This window comes from Sapajus apella, unplaced genomic scaffold (assembly GCF_009761245.1).
Source record: "Sapajus apella isolate SASKATOON/1434 unplaced genomic scaffold, GSC_monkey_1.0 scaffold37, whole genome shotgun sequence".
Classification (NCBI taxonomy): Eukaryota; Metazoa; Chordata; class Mammalia; order Primates; family Cebidae; genus Sapajus; species Sapajus apella.
In genome coordinates this window covers 18,456,367-18,475,834 of record NW_022436977.1, presented here as the reverse complement: position 1 = coordinate 18,475,834, position 19,468 = coordinate 18,456,367, and positions in this window count along the sequence as shown.

The window sequence follows — 19,468 nt, the reverse complement described above, 5'->3', positions numbered from 1 at the left end:
AATTAGAATTCCCAAGATCTAACATTTCAGCAAATATAGAGATTTGAAGAGGTATAAGAAAGATGCTTTTTCTTGAGTTACTTCTTCTCAGCACAACACATGTTAGCATCTTACTGATGCTCACTTTTTCATGTCCTCCTCAGGATAACAGGGACATCAAGTTCAGGTTGTGAAGTTCAACCTATCTGGATGTGGTTTCTGAATTGCCAGTTCTAAGGTGCTAATGTATTTAGTCTTTCTCTGAGCATGGGTTTCAGAGTGATAAATTTATGCTAATAATTGTACATACTTTATTTGGTCATGAGATTGAAATGCATGTAAGGAACTTATGGTAGGGCCTGATATACAAAAATATACTTTACGAATGTAAAGAATAATAATTGTTATTGCTATTACTAGTAGTGATTTTTATCAGAGCACTGATATGCACTAAAACATTTTTAATGGCATCCTTTATTGAAGATTGCAAAGAATCTAGAGAAAATTAAATACAGAATTGATTACTGCCAGAGGTGACTCTAGACCTTCATGTGGCAGGAGTTAAGTGAAATGGGGACAGGGAGAAGCATGTAAGTTGGCCTTCTGGAAAGCACTTATTAATTTGTCCCAAGGGACATAAAGATGTATTCTAAAGACAACTGGAAGATAACCTTTTAAAAGTAGCTTCCAATAGGTTTTATAAACTGAAAAAAAAAATGTTATAGAGTGACAAAGCAAAGAGGTAAAGTATATTTGTAAATAAAAAGCAGGATGAGAGATTAATATACAATCTAGAAAATGTTTAAAAGCTGCAATGTTTTAGTGTTCATTGAATAACCTTTCATGGAGGCTAGAGAGAGCCACAGTGGAGCAGGGGTAGGTTGTCTGGTCAGAACCTTCTTCCTGATGGAATACTTTGAATCATCAGAGTCTCCTAATTTGATAGAAGCTGCACAGAGTAAAGGATAATCAAGACTTTTGTTTCTGGTACCTCAGTCTGGGCCAGATGGCCTTTCTGTCCATGGCCCTGGTGCTCTTTGTATTTCTGTTGCAGTGCTGTAACACTGTGAATGTTTTTAATCTGACAGTATTTACTACACTACATGCTTATCAAGCATTCTCTGAATTTGAATCAGGACTTTTGTTAAAATGCAGATTTGGATTCAGTGGATCTGGGCTGGGCCTCAGATTCTGCATTTCAACAAGCTTCTTCCAGGTGATACAGATGCTGCAAGTTGGTGACCACACTTTGAGCAGCCAGGCATGAGTAAAAGGCAGAATTCACAAAGGTAGAAACTGAGGCTGTTTCGATTACCCTTCTAACACTATTGAAGCAGCTACAAGGTAAATATCCAAGGTTTGTTCTCTCTCACCAGGAAAATTTAGGACAGTGACACACATGAAGAGTTTAGGAGTGGAGGTTTAATAGGCAAAGAAATAGAAAGGAAAACAGCTCTCTTTCTAGTGAGACAAAGGGGAAAAATTATAAAAGATATGTTCCTCTTATATCCCCACAGAATGGGGCCTTTTACCCTTAGAGACCATAGTACAATGTGTTTGTTTAGTTTCTGGTGCTCCTCTACACTATACAGTATGTGAATTTGACATTAAACGCCCCTCCTAGCTTTCTTATTGCCAGGCATATTATAGGCAATCCATACGGTGGAATGAACATGTGAATGAATGTTGAATTGAATTACTTCTAATCCCAAATTGACTTTCATATCTTCTTCCTTTGAATCTCCCTAACAATTATGTACTAACTTTATTTTATTATACTTTAAATCATTATTTGTGAACTGAACCTACTGTCACTATATCACCTCTGCAAAGTAAGTCACATCCCAGAAGAATTAAATTCCATTGAGCTGTTGCGTCAATTTTTGCAAACAGATCTTTCCCCAATCAACATCAGAATTAATGAAATTCCACAGGGGAGGCAAAAGGTCAGGCACTGGTCACACATTACTGATCACAGCATCTGCTGATGTTTCTCTAGAATTTAAATCTATAGATGAATACCACCTTCTTGCTATTAACATGCCTGTGAGGGTATGGGGAAAAAAAACTTCACAATCATGGTTGGGAAGCTAAATATAGTCTTTTTAGAAATTTAGACCTATCAGAATAGAAACAGGGTATTTCTGGAGGTGTTCTTCTTTCGTATAATGTGTATCTGTTTAGGTATATATCAGCTGAAATTTAAAATATCAGTTTTTATTAATGAAAGAGAGAGAGTCGCAGACTGATGAAGGCTGACTTGATCTGCACATCAATTGATTGGTTAGGTACATAGAAAAGAATTTATTCCACAAATGCAATTTATTATGAAGGCGACCATGGTTCCTCAAAGGTATTATAGAAGAATATTGAGGTTTCGTTTAAGATAATGAACTAGTTATTAAGAATCCAAATCTCTGAACTAAGTGTAATAGCAGACTAGTTACACTACATTTTAGAGAACCAGAAAGAAATTGGTAATAAAGAGGAAGCAATTATTCTTCTTCGGTATATTGTCCATTCTAATTCCAAATGTTTAACTAGAGATTGTCAGACCAATACTTCCCTTGCACATACCTAGGGTGTAAGTGCTACATAACAGATGCTCAAATGGGGCCACCCTGGAAACAATTTGAACTGACAGATTTTTGGCTACGAAATATTGTCTTTATTTTAGAGAAGCACATGTTTAGGTTTAGAAGTCGGGATGAAAAGCAAAGGGAAAAATATAGAAAAGATCTTTATAGCATATTGGACAGAGCATAAATAACATTTATTGTATGTATGGATTTCTATCTTGTACTAGACTCACAGCTTCTTAAAAACAAATAGTGAAATTCCTTTCTACTTACTTCAGTTCCTATTTGCTCAAGGACTGAGTAGTAAATCAATGAACATGTACTCTTATTAAGACTGTGTTAACAAAAGAGATGACACAAGACTGGCTAGACATGAGACTAAACAAGTATATAAAGTTTTAAATAATTAGATGAAAATTAGATTGTTCATTTAGTATAAACTTCTCATATAATACTTTACTTAATCCAACCCCACATTTAAAACACAGTAATGCCATAGAAGAGTGGTAATTAAATGCGAGATTTAAGTTGTCAGAACTTAGTCTCAGCCTTAGCATACCACTGCATAATCCAGTCTTGGCCTTTATAGTTAAGAGAAAAGTGAAATTGCAAGGATTCTTCTCCCAGTCAACAGAAACAAAAAAGACTATACTGAGCTTATTTGTCCCATTCCTGTTTATTGGTTCATCCTTCAGGTTTTTCATATATATGAATTTCCTTATCTCTATCTAGATATATAGATGATAGATACATAAAGGAGAGATATATAGATGATATATAGATACATAGATGACAGATATGAAAGAGAGAAAGAGAAAGAGAGAAAGATTGATTAATCATGATTAATCATTCCTGTCTTTTGTGGACCAAATAATCCCAGTGCTTTTAACTTTATTATTGAGAAATTCTGGTAAATGAACATGGCTACACATAAATGAAGACTTTCACCGTACCACTAAACATTTTTAAAATTGCCTGCAGTGAGAGAGAGACATTGATCAACTGAGAACAACATATTCCCAGCATAATCATCACACTTTGAAGGCTGATAACTCTAGCAATGTTGCTGTCATTCTTTTAATTTTAAACTTCAAAATTTTACAATACAGGGCAACAAATTACATTTCAGTTCTGCCTTAGAAAAATCACTCGATTGCCTTTTGTCTTGAATCGGGGATACTACTGAGCATTTCAATGTGAATGGCAATCGTATCTATTGATTCAACCTCACTGAGTCCTTACTATCTTCTCTAGGAATAGGACCCAGGGTACTTTATGAATAATTATTGTTATGGGACCTGGAAGACAGAAGAGTTGCTACATGACAGAGTATTTTAACTAACTTGTATGTATGGTGTAATGTATATAAACCTGAGGTTAGGAGGAAGTGTTAATAGTTTTCGGTACGTTTCTAAAGAAACTCACCACTTTCAAAGAAAACATTAACTAGTTTATTGAAGAAACAAAAATGTCCCATGGTCTTTCACACTGCTTTTATAGTATGGAAAAGAAAATGGTTCAGGACAGGAAAACGCACCTGCCATTTGTTGAGTGCCTACAATACGCTAGGCTGGGTATTATACATATGTCTCTTATTAATGTGACAGAACATACAATAAATACTGTTATTCTTATTTATGCTTGTGGAAATGGGGCCTAGATTGATTAGGAAACTTGCCTGATTACAAACAACTTGTAAATGATGGGGCCAAGACTGAAATCCCTATTTTTTTCACATGAATGTTCACGCCGTTTTTGCCATGCAATACAGCCAAACTGTGAGACTGGTTATGGCTAGAACAGGTCAATAAAGTCACTCAACATTTATATTAGGCCAGTCTCCATCGTGTTTCGGGAACTTCCTCTTTAGATCACTTACAACCAAGGACACAAACTGCTGCTCATGTATAGCTATTTAATATGCTGAAGAAGCTCCTATGTTTTACTTCAAGTAAGATCACTTTTTAAGTTTGACTATTGATTTTCTTTAAAGGCAAACAATACCATCAGACTAGTTTTTCTTTTCCAGAGAGTGGGTCTTTGGGGGAATGAAGTGCCGGCACTATACATAGCCTATATCAAAGGGGACACATAAAAGTGGATATTTTCCTTTTATTACTTGAGAAAAGTGCACAGTGGCAATTAAAATGCCTGGATCTCTCAGCTCAAATCTATTTATTGCGGCTGATAATGGGCAAAGTGAGAAGATGTGCTCTATTCCAAGAGTAGAGAAGGCTTTAAATAGATTTTTAAGTGAAAACAAATAGTAAGAAAAGGCATGCAAGAGAATTCCTCTTTGGAGGTGCAAATGATGTATAAATCCCATTATTTGCTAATAGGGTTTGTGCTACAGCCTCCCCCTTATCAATTTGAACTGCTTGCAGCTTCCCACATGTGTCTCGGAAGCTGGCCTCCTGGATGGTTGTCAGCAGGACATCCATCTGTTTCATGGTCTCTCTTTAAACAGAGTCTGAAAGATCACACAGCACTACTGGATATTTCCAGTAGATATTAAAGGAATGAAATAAACATTTTATAATTATGATATATGTTTTAACTTTGTTTTATGCATTAAGTACAGTCTTAAAACTGATTGCAAAGTGCTTCTTTATGCAGCTGAGTAAAACGAAGCGTTATTTAGGCAATCCACACAATACTGAATTCCAAGTTGTCTGGGACTGCTGCATCCTCTTTATTTGTGTTACTCAGTGTGACCCTGATGGTGGCAATGTGGGATTAGTGAGTGAACAGAAATGGCTAATTGATGGAAGAAAGGCAATCTGAAAGATGTGCTCAGCTAGCGCTGCTTTCACATGTTTGCATGGGTGGCGGTCACTTCCTTAAGAGGGAATCACAGGATGGCCTCTAACTTCAGGTAACCACCACAACAAATAAATTTGGAAGCTGACATGGAGTACTGGCTATTGTCAGCTTTGTATCCATTTAGTACACAGTGGTTCTCAGTCTTGGGCACATATTAGAATTACTGGGGGGATTTTTTTAAAATTGTGCTTGGCCACACCAAAAACAATTCAATCAGAATATCGGGAGATGGAACCCAGGCTTCGGTATCTTTTGTGTTTCCAGAGGATCCTAGTGAGAAGCCAAGACTGAGACCTACTGAGTCAGTCTCATTTGTCAACAGCACCAACGTGGACAGTTTCTTACGTAAATCTTAAGATATTTGGGTCCATGTGATTCAGTTTCACAACAATACTGCATTCAAGAAAAAGAAGCCAGAAGGACTTAAAAAGACATTCCAATGTTCATGAATATATCCACAGGTCATTTTGAAGGATTTATATGTTTAGTTTTCCTTTAAAAAGTTATTGAAACATACCTTTCCTCTCACATATATTCACTAACGCTCTAGATTTTTTCACCAGCACTTTTACATGCTCAACAAAATCAACCTACCCTCAACCCTTCTGCTTTTCTATCTTCCTTCCACCTCTTTTATCTCCATTTCTCACCATTTCCTTCTGTTCAGTATCTTATTATTTAGCCTGACATACCTGTCGAAGAGGAATCCTTCCTCCTTAGGGGTAAACGAGTGCAAAATAGGAGAAACTGGCCTGGCATTTCTATTTATCTGGCAGGTTGGAGTGAGAGACATTTTAGCATTCCCATATCGCCATAGCCAACGTCTCTTCACACATTCTTGTCCATTCTCATGTCTTTCCCTCAAGCGACATATTTAACTCTGTTTTCTAAGAAAGCCTTTCCATTGAGAGTCCTAGTCCCATCGAATATTCCCTGCTCAAGAGCTCCTAGAGAGGCTTGAAGGAGATTTCAGAGGACATCTGGTGATTCAATTTTTATCTCTTGGAGCTGAGCCCTGTGTTCTCTCCCAGAAAGAAGCTATGGTTAAGAAATCTCCACCCCCTGTTGTATTCTGATAAGCAGCTAACCCAAAGGGTAAACCTTGCCCCACAAATTCAGAGATAAAGTATGTCTCTACCTTTCAGATAAGACTCAGTGTCCACTCTTTGCCATGACTCCCTTGATTACCTGCTTCTGTAAAACTCCAAGCCCTTTTTCCTTTCTTCTTCTCTGCATTGAGAGCATCCTCTCTATTGCAGTAGCCTTAATAAATTCTTAATTGCCTGCAGCTTTTTGTCATTCATATTCCTCACTCTGATAAATACCTTTTGTGAGATAAAGAAAAGGTTGTACAGAGACAATGAGTCACTATATTATTCTCTATATATACAAATTTATTGTATATATTAATATATATGTACTTATATATATGCTAAAATAAAAAGGTTACTTTTAATGGGCTTATTATTGTTTTGGCCAAGGCAAAAGATCTATCTAATCTATCTATTTAGATATTGAGATCTATCTATCTATTTATTTATCTTTCTGTCATCTATCTATCTATAGATCTTTTGCCTTGGCTGAAACAATAAGCCCACTCAAAATAATCTTTTTATTTTAGAATAATTGTAGCTTTATTAAAGATTTGTAAAGATAGAAGAGAGAGTTCCCATACACCCCTCACCCACAGTCCCCCATTGTTAAATTCTTATATTACAATAATACACTGAGAACTGACATTGATACATTACTATTAACTAAACTTCACACTTTTTAAAAATATTTCACCAGTTTCTACTGAGAAACTTCCTGCCATGGCAGCTGTACCTCATGTAAGAATCACAATAACAGTTTGACCACACAAAAAAAGAAAAAAAAAATAGCAGCATCAACTTCTACTTGTTCCAAAACATCACCAGCCACAGAAAACCTTCCACCTCTAATACTGAACAATTGTTCTGTATTAGTCCCTTCTGACAATGCTAATATAAATATACCTGAGACTGGGTGATAAATAAAGGAAAGAGGTTTAACTGACTCACAGTTCGGCATAGCTGAGGTCAGGAAACATGCAATCATGGCAGAAGCAGCAGCAAACCCATCCTTTGTCACATCACAACAGCAAGAAGAAGTGCAGAGCGAAGGGGGTGGGGGATGCCCCTTATAAAATCATCAGATCTTGTGAGAACTCACTATCATGAGAACAGCATGGAGGTAACTGCCCCCATGACTCAATTATCTCCCTCTGGGGACCCTCCCATGACACACGGAGATTAAGGGAGCTACAATGCAAGGTGAGATTAGCTTGGGGACACAGCCAAACCATATCATCTTCTGTTTTAGAAATGTCCCAGCACTGCTTGCTTGCCCCCTTGCATCTAAGAAGGATGGCCAAATGTACCTGAAGACTGCTTAGAAAGCCTCCTAATTTCCAAAATCCCACTTTAATAAAATGCTTGCCAATGTATGATTGTCTCATTGTCTCTCTTTATAGTATTTATTCTATTTCCCAAATTTTTGAATCCAATCTAAAATAAAAATGATGTCAGATATGTTCCCTTGTATAAATGAACAGTCTTTGTTAATTCTGTCTCAGACTTAGTTTTGTCTGTCACCATTAATGGCCTTTTTGTATTTGTGCTGCTTAGAATTTGCTGTTATTTTTCCAAGTGAGAGTAGACATATTTCATCAATTATGAAGATGTTTTGTATTAATTTTGCCCATTTTTCTCCATTCATTCTCATCTTTTATGAGCTATTAATTAAACAATAATTATAACATTTATTTTCTCATGTCTTGGATACTTTAACTGATTTTATTTCATTTCTCTCATGTGCTTCAGTTTGTACAATTTGAATTCACTGATATGTTTTCCACTGTGCTCAGTCAGCTTTTAAGTGCTTTCAAGAAATTCTTCATTTCAGAGTTTGAATTTTTCAGTTCTGGAATTTTTGGGTTTTTTTTAAACTTCATTTTTTCTACCAAAATTTCTCATCAGTTTGCATTCTGTAAACTTTCTTCTACTATATGTTTAATTCATATGTAACAGTGACTTAAACTCTTTAATGTCCTGCTAAATCCAACATCTGAGTCATCTGTGTGACTGTTTTATTGTCTTTTTTGTTGAAGGGTCATATTTTTTCTGCTTATTTGCATATCTTTTAAATTTTGATGGTATGCCGGACAGTATGAATGGTGCATTGTGCAGCTTCTCTATTATCTCACCTTGCTCTGTATTAGGTTGACTTTTGTTCTTGCAGGCAATTGTATCACTAAAGAGTATCCCTGATCTTGTTGAGGCTTGGTTTTAGAATTTTATTGGTTTTTGTCCTTAGTTCTATGCCAAATTTCTCTATTAGATTGGGCCTAAACTGAATACCTAGACAGTTGGGAAATTTCCATTTTTTCTAGCTAGATTTAAACTCCAACATCTCTCCAGCAACGTTCATCCTTTCAAATTTCTTTCATTTTAAGCACTCCAGAACTTGCCATTTGCCAGAACTGAGCTTTGCCCTGAAATTGCATAGCTTAAGGTTCAAACAGGGGTGGGAAAGAAACCTCAATACAGATTTTAAGAGCGCCGTCCTTTCTAGTAACTTGCCGTGAAAATTCCAATTTCCTTTCCAGCCCTAATTTGAGTTTCTTCCTTTACCTAGGTTACATTTCTTTTGCCAAATGCAATAAATGGTCTTTCTTTGGACTCCATCTTTCTACTCCATGGTTTGGAAATCATCTCCAGGCAGAAAACAAGGTTGAACACAGACAACTTTAGGTTTCCTCTCTCTTATGAATATAAGCCCTGAGCTTTCTGCTGCAAAGTAGCTTAAAAAAGTGATGTTATATATTTCCTCCACTTTCATACATCTGTACAGTGTGAGGGCAAATCCAGTATCATGATGACTAAAATCAGAATTTCTTTTCTTTACACTCAAAGAAAGGAAATGCAACATTATTTTCCATAAGCATGTTGTGTTGTTACAATTGTTTTGATTTTTTTTAACATAGCATCCACATAAAACGTCTTTTTCAGGTCTCAATTAATAGTGCTCTCCTTTAAAATCCTACATTATCTGAAATTAATATTGACAAATATGTGTTATTTTCCCTCTGTGCATTGTTTTAATATCTAGTCATTACTTCATAAGATTGTTTTCAAATATATCTTTATAATAGATTCAGTTCAAGCTTCTAGATTGTAAAAAACAAAACAAAACAAAAAAACACAATTTTATGTTTGTTCTCTTTTAGTATCTTTCTTATCTGTAATCTGTCATTATTTCTTAAATCTTTGAGGAATTTTCAAATTATCAAAGATTTCACTAATCAGATTTTCAGCAGCATCAATTTCTTTTCTAATTCACTCCATAATGGATTTTAATTATTTTGAAATTTGCGTTCTGTTATGGCTTGGTATTCTTATCAACTTTCTTTTTCTGTGCTTTTGTTCTGAACTTGGATTTTTCCTTTATAAATATCTTACTTGTTGTTTTAGAAGCCACATGCTCTTGAACTCAACTGAAAATATACATGATAAAAAATAAATCTATTTTCCTCATTGCTAATTTCAGTATGATTCCTAGAGTACATTTTCTTTGCAAGTTTTAAAACTGCTTCCCTTTCCTGGAAATAAAGTAATTTTCACATATCACATTGTGTTTTGTGCTATCTTGCTTCTCCACTTTTGTAATAGCTTTGTAGAGCCCCTATAACAAAGTCCCACAAGTTAGGTGGCTTGAAACAACAGAAATATTTTTTTTCGTCATAATCTTGAAGGTTAGAAGAAATCAAGGTATCCGTAAGGCCATGCTTACTCTGAGACTGAACAGATTCTTTCCTTGACACTTCCTAGCTCCTTGCTGTGGCTGCCAATCTTCCGTGTTCTCTGGCTTGTGGCTGCATCTCTCATCTCTACCTCTGTTGTGACACGATGCTCTTTTCATGCGTCTCTGCATCTACACTTAGTCTTCTTGTAAGAACACCGCCACCCTAGATTAAGGGTTCACAGCACTCCAAGATGACTTCATCTTAACTAATTAAATTTGCAATGACACCATTTACAAATAAGCATGTATTCTGCTGGGGTTAAGACTTCAATACTTTTTAAATTTTTTGTGGAGGGACACAAGCCCACAACAACTTCAAAGTAAGGAGATATTTACCAGTATGTGGTGATAGGAAAATTATCAATATATATCTCTTTGTTAAGAGACAGGATAAGGAATGTGTGTCCTTGGACTTGATTATGGGTGTCCTGGAATCATTTAAGAAACAACAACAACAACAACAACATGAGAGCTCATGTTCTTTCATCTATGCGGCAAATCAGTGCAATTCTGTATGCCATCAGCTAACTAAAAAAGATGAATGCTTACATATATTTCATATATCATGTTCTTATTGTTCAAACATCTTGTTTATTAGATTTTTATGTTTAAAGTGCTGACAATGGACAATCCCACAGCTAGATGTTGTCAGGGTTTTCAAGTTTCCGCCTGAAGGGAAAGTTGATGAGTACAGCTTATTCCTAGTTCTGTTGTTAGCACTTTGCAGCATTCGTGTAGTGCATTTCCTCTCTATTGAGAAATGGTTTTTAACTGTGTCCCTCTTTTTGAACTATTGGTGGACGGACATGACTATTAACTCCAGGATGCACTATTTTCACAGCTCTGTCTCGACCTGCCCTTATAACACCTAATAGGTAGCAGTATACATACTGGCATACAGTGTGTGCCCAGAATTCCCTATTGCATTTGTGTGTGAGTTTTAGTCTCTGAATCCATGTAACGGAAGTATTCCATAGAGAAGGGTTTATCCAGTTATTGACAAAAGCAATTATGAGTTTTTCTTAAATACTGTGGTGATAATGTTATTGCTAAACAAATCCTATGAATAATTAGGAATATACATATATACACACATGTATGCATATATACTGTATACATGTATATAATTTACACATATAATTATATAATTTAAAATTAAGCAATACAATTTTTCTTATATGAGGTCAATTAAATATATTTACAGATTTATTAAGATCATTTATTTATTCAACACTACACGAACACTTTCTTTATTGTTAGAGGGTGCCTTTTTGGCTTTAAAGTATTTGACAAGCAAATTACTGACACCAGAAGCTTCCTTTTACAGATATTCATCAAAACACTGCAGTAGAAGATGTTCAGGTAATTGATGTGGCTTTTTACTTAGCATATTAATATTACTACTGTATTATAACATATTACATAATTAATATTTTGCATAACATGTTAACAATATTAATATTATATACTTAAAAACATGTATTACTCTCCTTAATATTTGTGATGTATTTTTGATCATCTAGCTCATGAAAGGGACTAACCTTGAGCACTATATTATAGAAATGCTTGTAATACTGATCAATTAACAAAAGACTTTTATTCACTATGGCTGGTATTATTGCTGCCATCAGTCTTACCACTTTCCAGTTCCTTTGATATTTCAGAAGATATTCAGGTATGTGGTACTAAAGGGAAAGCATTAAGCATTTGGTCAGAAAAGCCTGCTTATGACCTGGCTTTGACAGATTCTACCTGGGTAAACTTGAGGGGAAATAAATTCTCTAAACTGGATTTCTTATTTGGAGAGAAGCTTAATCACTATTACTATCCAGAGTTCTTAAAAATAAATAAATAAAGTACTATTGAATATGTCCAAGTTCTTTGTAAACTGTAAAAAGTAGGTAAATGTAGAAAAATTTGCTTACTCTATTTCTGTAATGATGATAATCAGAAAACCACATTTATTGAGCATTAAAAAGAAAAATTTTGTTACCTAAAAACAGGTTAAATTGATTTGCATGAATATCCTTAAAGTATACAACAAAATGTTTCCGTTCCACTGTAGATAGAGTAACGATCTCTATCTTTCCAGTGAATGCCTCTCAAAACCCTCAACATAAGGCATGAAGAAACTAACTGTGGACACTGAAAAAATATGGCACTATGTGTACTGGGGAAGAAAATCAGAATTTGAACAAAATCAAACTAGTGATGACTGTCCTTTCTCTCCAATATCGCTCATTTTGAATTCATAGCAATATGAAACCCAGATCTTTCTGCTGGATGCAGACAAAAAGAGTTCCAAGAGAAACAAAACCTTTTTTTCTCAGAATAATTGGAAAGTGGAGACCTTAAAGGTCAGAAAGAATGGAGAAAAGCCCCTGGGGTTTACTGTTGTTTCCTTCTCTTCCACTTCAGCCTCCAGCAAATCCCAAGATGGCCGCAGCAGCTGCAGCAGCAGGAAAATGATGGCAGTGGCAATAAGGTCTACAACTCTGTGAGAAGATATTTCTTCTCTACAACCACAGGAACTGTGATCTAAAAGGATGCGGGGAATCCACATTCGTTTTTCTCCCTTTCTCTCTCTCTCTCTCCTATTCTGCTCTGGTTTCTTGGCCTTAATGGAAAATACATAGCAAAAATGCACAAATGAGTGGGAAAACTGAAGGCCAAATTTTACAACCAGTAGGTGAAGAAAGGGGACCCAGGGAGCTGAAAAAAATGTCATGAAAATCATGAGGAGGAGGGATCTTAGGGAAGAGATCCCATATGCTGTATATAAACCACTAGGTTCACCTTCAAACTGCATAGGCATATATCTGAGTTTCACAGCGTATCAAAGACTGTGAAAATCGTACTAAGGTGTACCTAAGCATCCATATCCCTGACTGACCATTAAATCTTTCACATGTTAAAGATGTAAATAATATGAAAAATGCTTAGAAAACTGAACTATCAGAATGCTTGGTCAGAACTCGTTAGTTGTACCTAACTGGGGTTATTTCCAGATACAATCATTCTCCTTAGCAATTAAACTTTATTAAGAATGTAATAGCATAAAATTCAAATGTTCAGGATACAGCCCAAACTTACATGGTATACAAAGAACTGGGAATATCTTAGTAACTTTCAAAAGGAAAGATAACCAACAAAGTAAAGTCACATCTTGACATGACCAAGCTGTTATAAAACTTTAAGGCTACCATTATTAGAATAAAACTTATTGTAACTATGCCCAATAAATAAGAACAAATACTTGTGAAATGATTGGTAATCTTTTTCAGGGAAATAAGAGACATTACAAAGAACCAAATGTATATTTTAACTGAAAAAGAAATAACTAAAATAAAAATTCTCTGAACACATGGAGAAGAAAAACGAAGATGACAGAGAAAAAACATCGGTGAACTTGAATACAGAGCAACATAAATTATCTGATCTAAAGAACAGAGTGAAAAAAATATAGGAAAAAAAAAACAGAATCTTAGGGATCTGTGAGACAATATACAATGTCTAACATTTATTTCACTGGGCTTTCAAAGGGTAAAGGGAAAGACAGTAAAAATGGTGGAATAAAATCAATATGACTTCATTCTCATACACATAAAAGCAAAAATAGGAGGATCCAAGATGGCTGAATAGGAACATCTCCGGAGTGCAGTTCCCAGCGAGAACAACACAGAGGGTGAGTGATCACCGCATTTCCAAACAAGTTTTTACTGCCAACAAACCAGGAGATTACTGGGCTGAAAAGTGTCACGAGTTTCCAGCATGGATGTCTGGAGTGGACCTCCAGGTTTCCAAACAAAAACTCACACAAATCTGGGTGGCTATTTCAACTAGCACCTGGAACGCCTGGGAGACAGAGCTACCCATTCAACTGAAAAAGACACGGCTGAAACAGAGAGCCAGAGGATCTGGCTTGGTGGGCCCCATCCCCACAAAAACCAGCAATCTGAAACGTTATGGACTGAGAGTCTCACAGCAAGTGCAGCTGGACAGGGGACCATCCAGCTTAGTGGGGGTAAAGGCATCCACCATTACTGAGGCAGTCCACCACTACCACCATCACCAAGGAAGCCTGCCATTACCGAGGCAGTTCTAACTACACCTCTGTAAACAAAACACAAGGAAGTTTGCACAGCAGCTGGGCAGAGCCCACAGCTACTCAGCAATGCCCCTGCTAGCACACTGTGACTAGACTATCTTCTTGCTGGGGAGGGCATCTCTGAAAAAAGACACATCAGAAGCATAAGTAAAGCACCACCTTCCCAGACAGAGCACCTAGGAAAAGAGGCAGTTATGAGTTCCACTGCAGAAGACTTAAACCTACCTGTCCAGCAGCTCTGAATGAAATCACAGAGCTCCCAGCACAGCACTTGAGCTCCTGTAAGGGACAAACTGTCTCCTCAAGTAGCTCCTGGACCCCCGTATATCTAAAGAGACACTTCATAAAGGAGAGTTCAGGCTGACATCTGGCAGGTACACTTCTGGGATGAAGATAACAGAAGAAGAAACTGGCAGCAACCCTTACTGTTCTGCAGCCTCTGCAGGTGATCCCTAGGGAAGCAGGGTCTGCAGTGGACCTCCAGCAGTCCTGCAGCAGAGGGGTCTTACTGTTAGAAGGAAAACTAAAAAACAAAGAAATAGCTTCAACATCAACAAAAAGAACGTCCACTTAGAGACCCCACCTGAAAGTCACCAACTTCAAAGACTGCAGGTAAATAAATCCACAAAGATGGGAAAAACCAGCGTAAGAAGAATGAAAACACCAAAAACCAGAATGCCTCTTCTCTTCCAAGGGATCACAACTCCTTACCAGCAAGGGAACAAAGCTGGATGGAAATGAATCTGATAAATTGACAGAGACAGGTGTCAGAAGGTAGCTAATAACAAACTTCTCTGAACTAAAAGAACATGTGCTAACCCAATGCAAAGAAACTAAAAACCTTGAAAAAAGGTTAAAGGAAACGCTAAGGAGAATAAGCAGCTTAGAGAAGAATATAAATGACTTGATGAAGCTGAAAAACACAGCACAAGAACATTGTGAAGCATACACAAGTTTCAATAGCTGAATCGACCAAGCAGAAGAAAGGATACCAGAGATTAAAGTTCAACTCAATGAAATAAAATGAGAAGGTAAAATTAGAGAAAAAAGAGTGAAAATAAATGAACAAAGCCTCCACGAAATACGGAATTATGTGAAAAGACCTAATCTACATTTGATAGGTGTACCTGAATGTGACGGGAAGAATGAATCCAAGCTAGAAAACACTCTTCAGGATATTTTCCAGGAGAACTTCCCCAATCTAGCAATGCAGCCAACATTCAAGTTCAGGAAATAGAGACACCACAAAGATATTCCTCAAGAAGAGCAAGCCCAAAGCACATAATCGTCAGATTCATCACGGTTGAAATGAAGGAAAAAAACGCCTAGGGCAGCCAGAGAGAAAGGTCAGGTTAGCCACAAAGGGAAGTCCATCAGACTCACAGCAGATCTCTCAGCAGAAACCCAACAAGCCAGAAGAGAGTGGGGGGCCAATATTCAACATCCTTAAAGAAAAGAACTTTCAACCAAGAATTTCATATCCAGCCAAATCAAACTTAATAAGTGAAGGAGAAATAAAACCCTCTACAGACAAGCAATTGCTGAGAAATTTTGTCACCACCAGGCCTGCCTTACAAGAGTTCCTGAAAGAAGCAGTAAACATGGAAAGGAACAACGAGTACCACACATTCCAAAAACGTACCAAATGGTGAAGACCATGCACACAATGAAGAAACTGCCTCAACTAATGGGCAAAAAATCCAGCTAGTATCAAAATGGCATGATCAAATTCACACATAACAATATTAACCTTAAATATAAATGGGCTAAATGCCCCAATCAAAAGACATAGACTGGCAAATTGGATAAAAAGTCAAGACCCATTGGTGTGCTATATTCAGGAAACCATCTCATGTGCAAGGACATGCAGGAGACATTATTACTCCACTGTCAATATTAGACAAATCAAGACAGAAACTTAACAAGGATATCCAGGACTTAAACTCAGATTTGGACCAAGCAGACTTAATAGACATCTACAGAATTCTCCCCCACCAAATCCACAGAATATACATTCTTCTCAGCACCTCATAGTACCTACCTTAAAATTGACCACATAATTGGAAGTAAATCACTCCTTAGCAAATGCAAAAGAACAGAAATCATAACAGTCTCTCAGACCACAGGGCAATCAAAAATTAGAACTCAGGATTAAGAAACTAACTCAGAACTGCACAACTTCATGGAAACTGAACAACTGGCTCTTGAATGTTGACTGGATAAACAATTAAAGGAAGGCAGAAATAAAGATGTTCTTTGAAACCAATGAGAATGAAGACACAATGTACCATAATCTCTGGGACACATTTAAAGCAGTATCTAAAGGGAACAATAAATGCCCAGATGAGAAACAAGGCAAGATCTAAAATCGACACCCTATCATCAAAATTGAAAAAGCTAGAGAAGCAAGACAAAAAAAAAAAAAAATCAAAAGCTAGCAGAAGACAAGAAATAACTAAGATCAGAGTAGGACTGAAAGAGATAGAGACACAAGAAACCCATCAAAAATCAATAAATCCAGGAGCTGGTTTTTTGAAAAGATCAACAAAATAGGCTGCCAGCCAGATTAATTAAAAACAAAAGAGAGAAGAATCAAATGAATGCAATAAAAATGTTAAAGGGAATATCACCACAGAGTCCACAGAAATACCATTATCAGCGATTATTACAAACAACTCTATGCACATAAACTAGTAAACCTGGAAGAAATGGATAAATTCCTGGACACTTGCATCCTCCCAAGCCCAAACCAGGAAGAAGTCGAAACCCTGAATAGACCAATAACAAGGGCTGAAGTTGAGGCAGGAATTAGTAGCCTAACAACCAAAACAAGCCCAGGTCCAGAAGGCTTCAAAGCCAAATTCTACAAGATGTACAAAGAGGAGCTAGTACCAGTCCTTCTGAAACTATTCCAAACAATCCAAAAAGAGGGCATCCTTCCCAAATCATTTTATGAGACCAACATCACCCTGATACAAAAACCCGGCAGAGACTCAGCAAGAAAAGAAAACTTCAGGCCAATATCCATGATGAACATAGATGCAAAAATCTTCAATAAAATACTGGCAAGCCGATTGCAACAGCACATCAAAAAGCTTATCCATCACCATCAAGTAGGCTTCATCCTAGGGATGCAAGCCTGGTTCAACATATGCAAGTCTATAAACGTAATTCACCACATAAACAGAACCAAAGACAAAAACCACATGATTATCTCAACTGATACAGAGAAGGCCTTTGACAAAATTCAACAGCCCTTTATGCTAAAAACCCTCAATAAGCTATGTATCAAAGGAACATATCTCAAAGTATTAAAAGCTATTTACGACAAACCCACAGCCAATGTCATACTGAATGGGCAAAAACTGGAAGCATTCCCTTTGAAATCTGGCACTAGACAAGGATGCCCTCTCTCACCACTCCTATTCAATATAGTATTGGAAGTTCTAACCAGAGCAATCAGGCAAGAAAATGAAATAAAGGGATTCAATTAGGAATGGAGGAAGTCAAACTGTCTCTATTTGTAGACGACATGATTGTATATTAAGAAGACCTCATTGTCTCGGCCCAAAATCTCCTGAAATTCAAGCAACTTCAGCAAAGTCTCAGGATACAATATCAATATGCAGAAATTACAAGTATTTCTATACAGAAATAACAGACTAAAAGAGAGCCAAATCAAGACAAACTGGCATTCACAATTGCTACAAAGAGAATAAAATGCCTAGGAATACAACTAACAAAAGATGTAAGTAACCTCTTCAAGGAGAACTACAGACCACTGCTCAAGGAAATAAGAGAGGACACAAACAGATGGAAAAATATTCTATGCTCATGGTTCAGAAGAATCAATATCATGAAAACGGCCATACTGCTCAAAGTAATTTATAGATTCAATGCTATTCCCATCATGCTACCAATGACATTCTTCACAGAAGTGGAAAAAAACACCTTAAACTTCCTATGGAACCAAAAGAGAGGCTGAAGAGCCAAGACAATCCTAAGCAAAAAGGACAAAGCTGGAGGCATCACATTACCTGACTTCAAACTATACTATAAGGCTACAGTAACTAAAACAGCATGGTACTTGTACCCAAACAGAGATATAGACCAATGGAACAGTACAGAGGCCTCAGAGGCAATGCTTCACATCTATAACCATGTGATCTTTGACAAACATGACAAAAACAATCAATGGGGAAAAGATTACCTGTTTAATAAATGGTGTTGTGAAAACTGGCTAGCATTGTGCAGAAAGCAGAAACTGGACCCCTTCCTGACACTTTATACTAAAATTAACTCCAGATGGATTAAAGACTTAAACATAAGACCTAACACCATAAATATCCTAGAAGAAAACCTAGGCAAAACCATTCAGCACATAGGCATAGGCAATGACTTCATGACTAAAACATCAAAAGCGTCTGCAACAAAAGCCAAAATAGACAAATGGGACCTAATTAAACTCCAGCGCTCCTGTACAGCAAAAGAAATAATCATTAGAGTAAACTGGCAATCAACAGAATGGAAAAAAAATTTTGCAATCTACTCATCTGACAAGGGGCTAATATCCAGAATCTACAAAGAACTAAGACTTACAAGAAAAAAAAAAAAAAAAAACATTCAAACGTGGACAAAGCATATCAATAGACACTTTTCAAAAGAAGACATATATGAGGCCAAGAAAAATATTTTAAAAAATGCTCATCACTGATGGTCATTAGAGAAATGCAAATCAAAATGACATTGAGATACCATCTCATGCCGGTTAGACTGGTGATCATTAAAAAATCTGGAGACAACAGATGCTGGAGAGGTTGTGGAGAAATAGGAACACTTTTACACTATGGGTGGGAGTGTAAATTAGTTCAACCATTGTGGGAGACAGCTGGCGATTCCTCAAGGACCTAGAAATAGAAATTCCATTTGACCCAGCAATGCCATTACTGGGTATATACCCAAAGAATTATAAATTGTTCTAATATAAAGACACACGCACACATATGTTCACTGCAGCATTGTTTACAATACCAAAGCCCTGGAACCAATCCAAATGTCCATCAATGATAGGCTGAACAAGGAAAATGTGGCACATATACACCACAGAATACTATGCAGCCATAAAAAATGAGTTCGTGCCCTTTGTAGGGACATG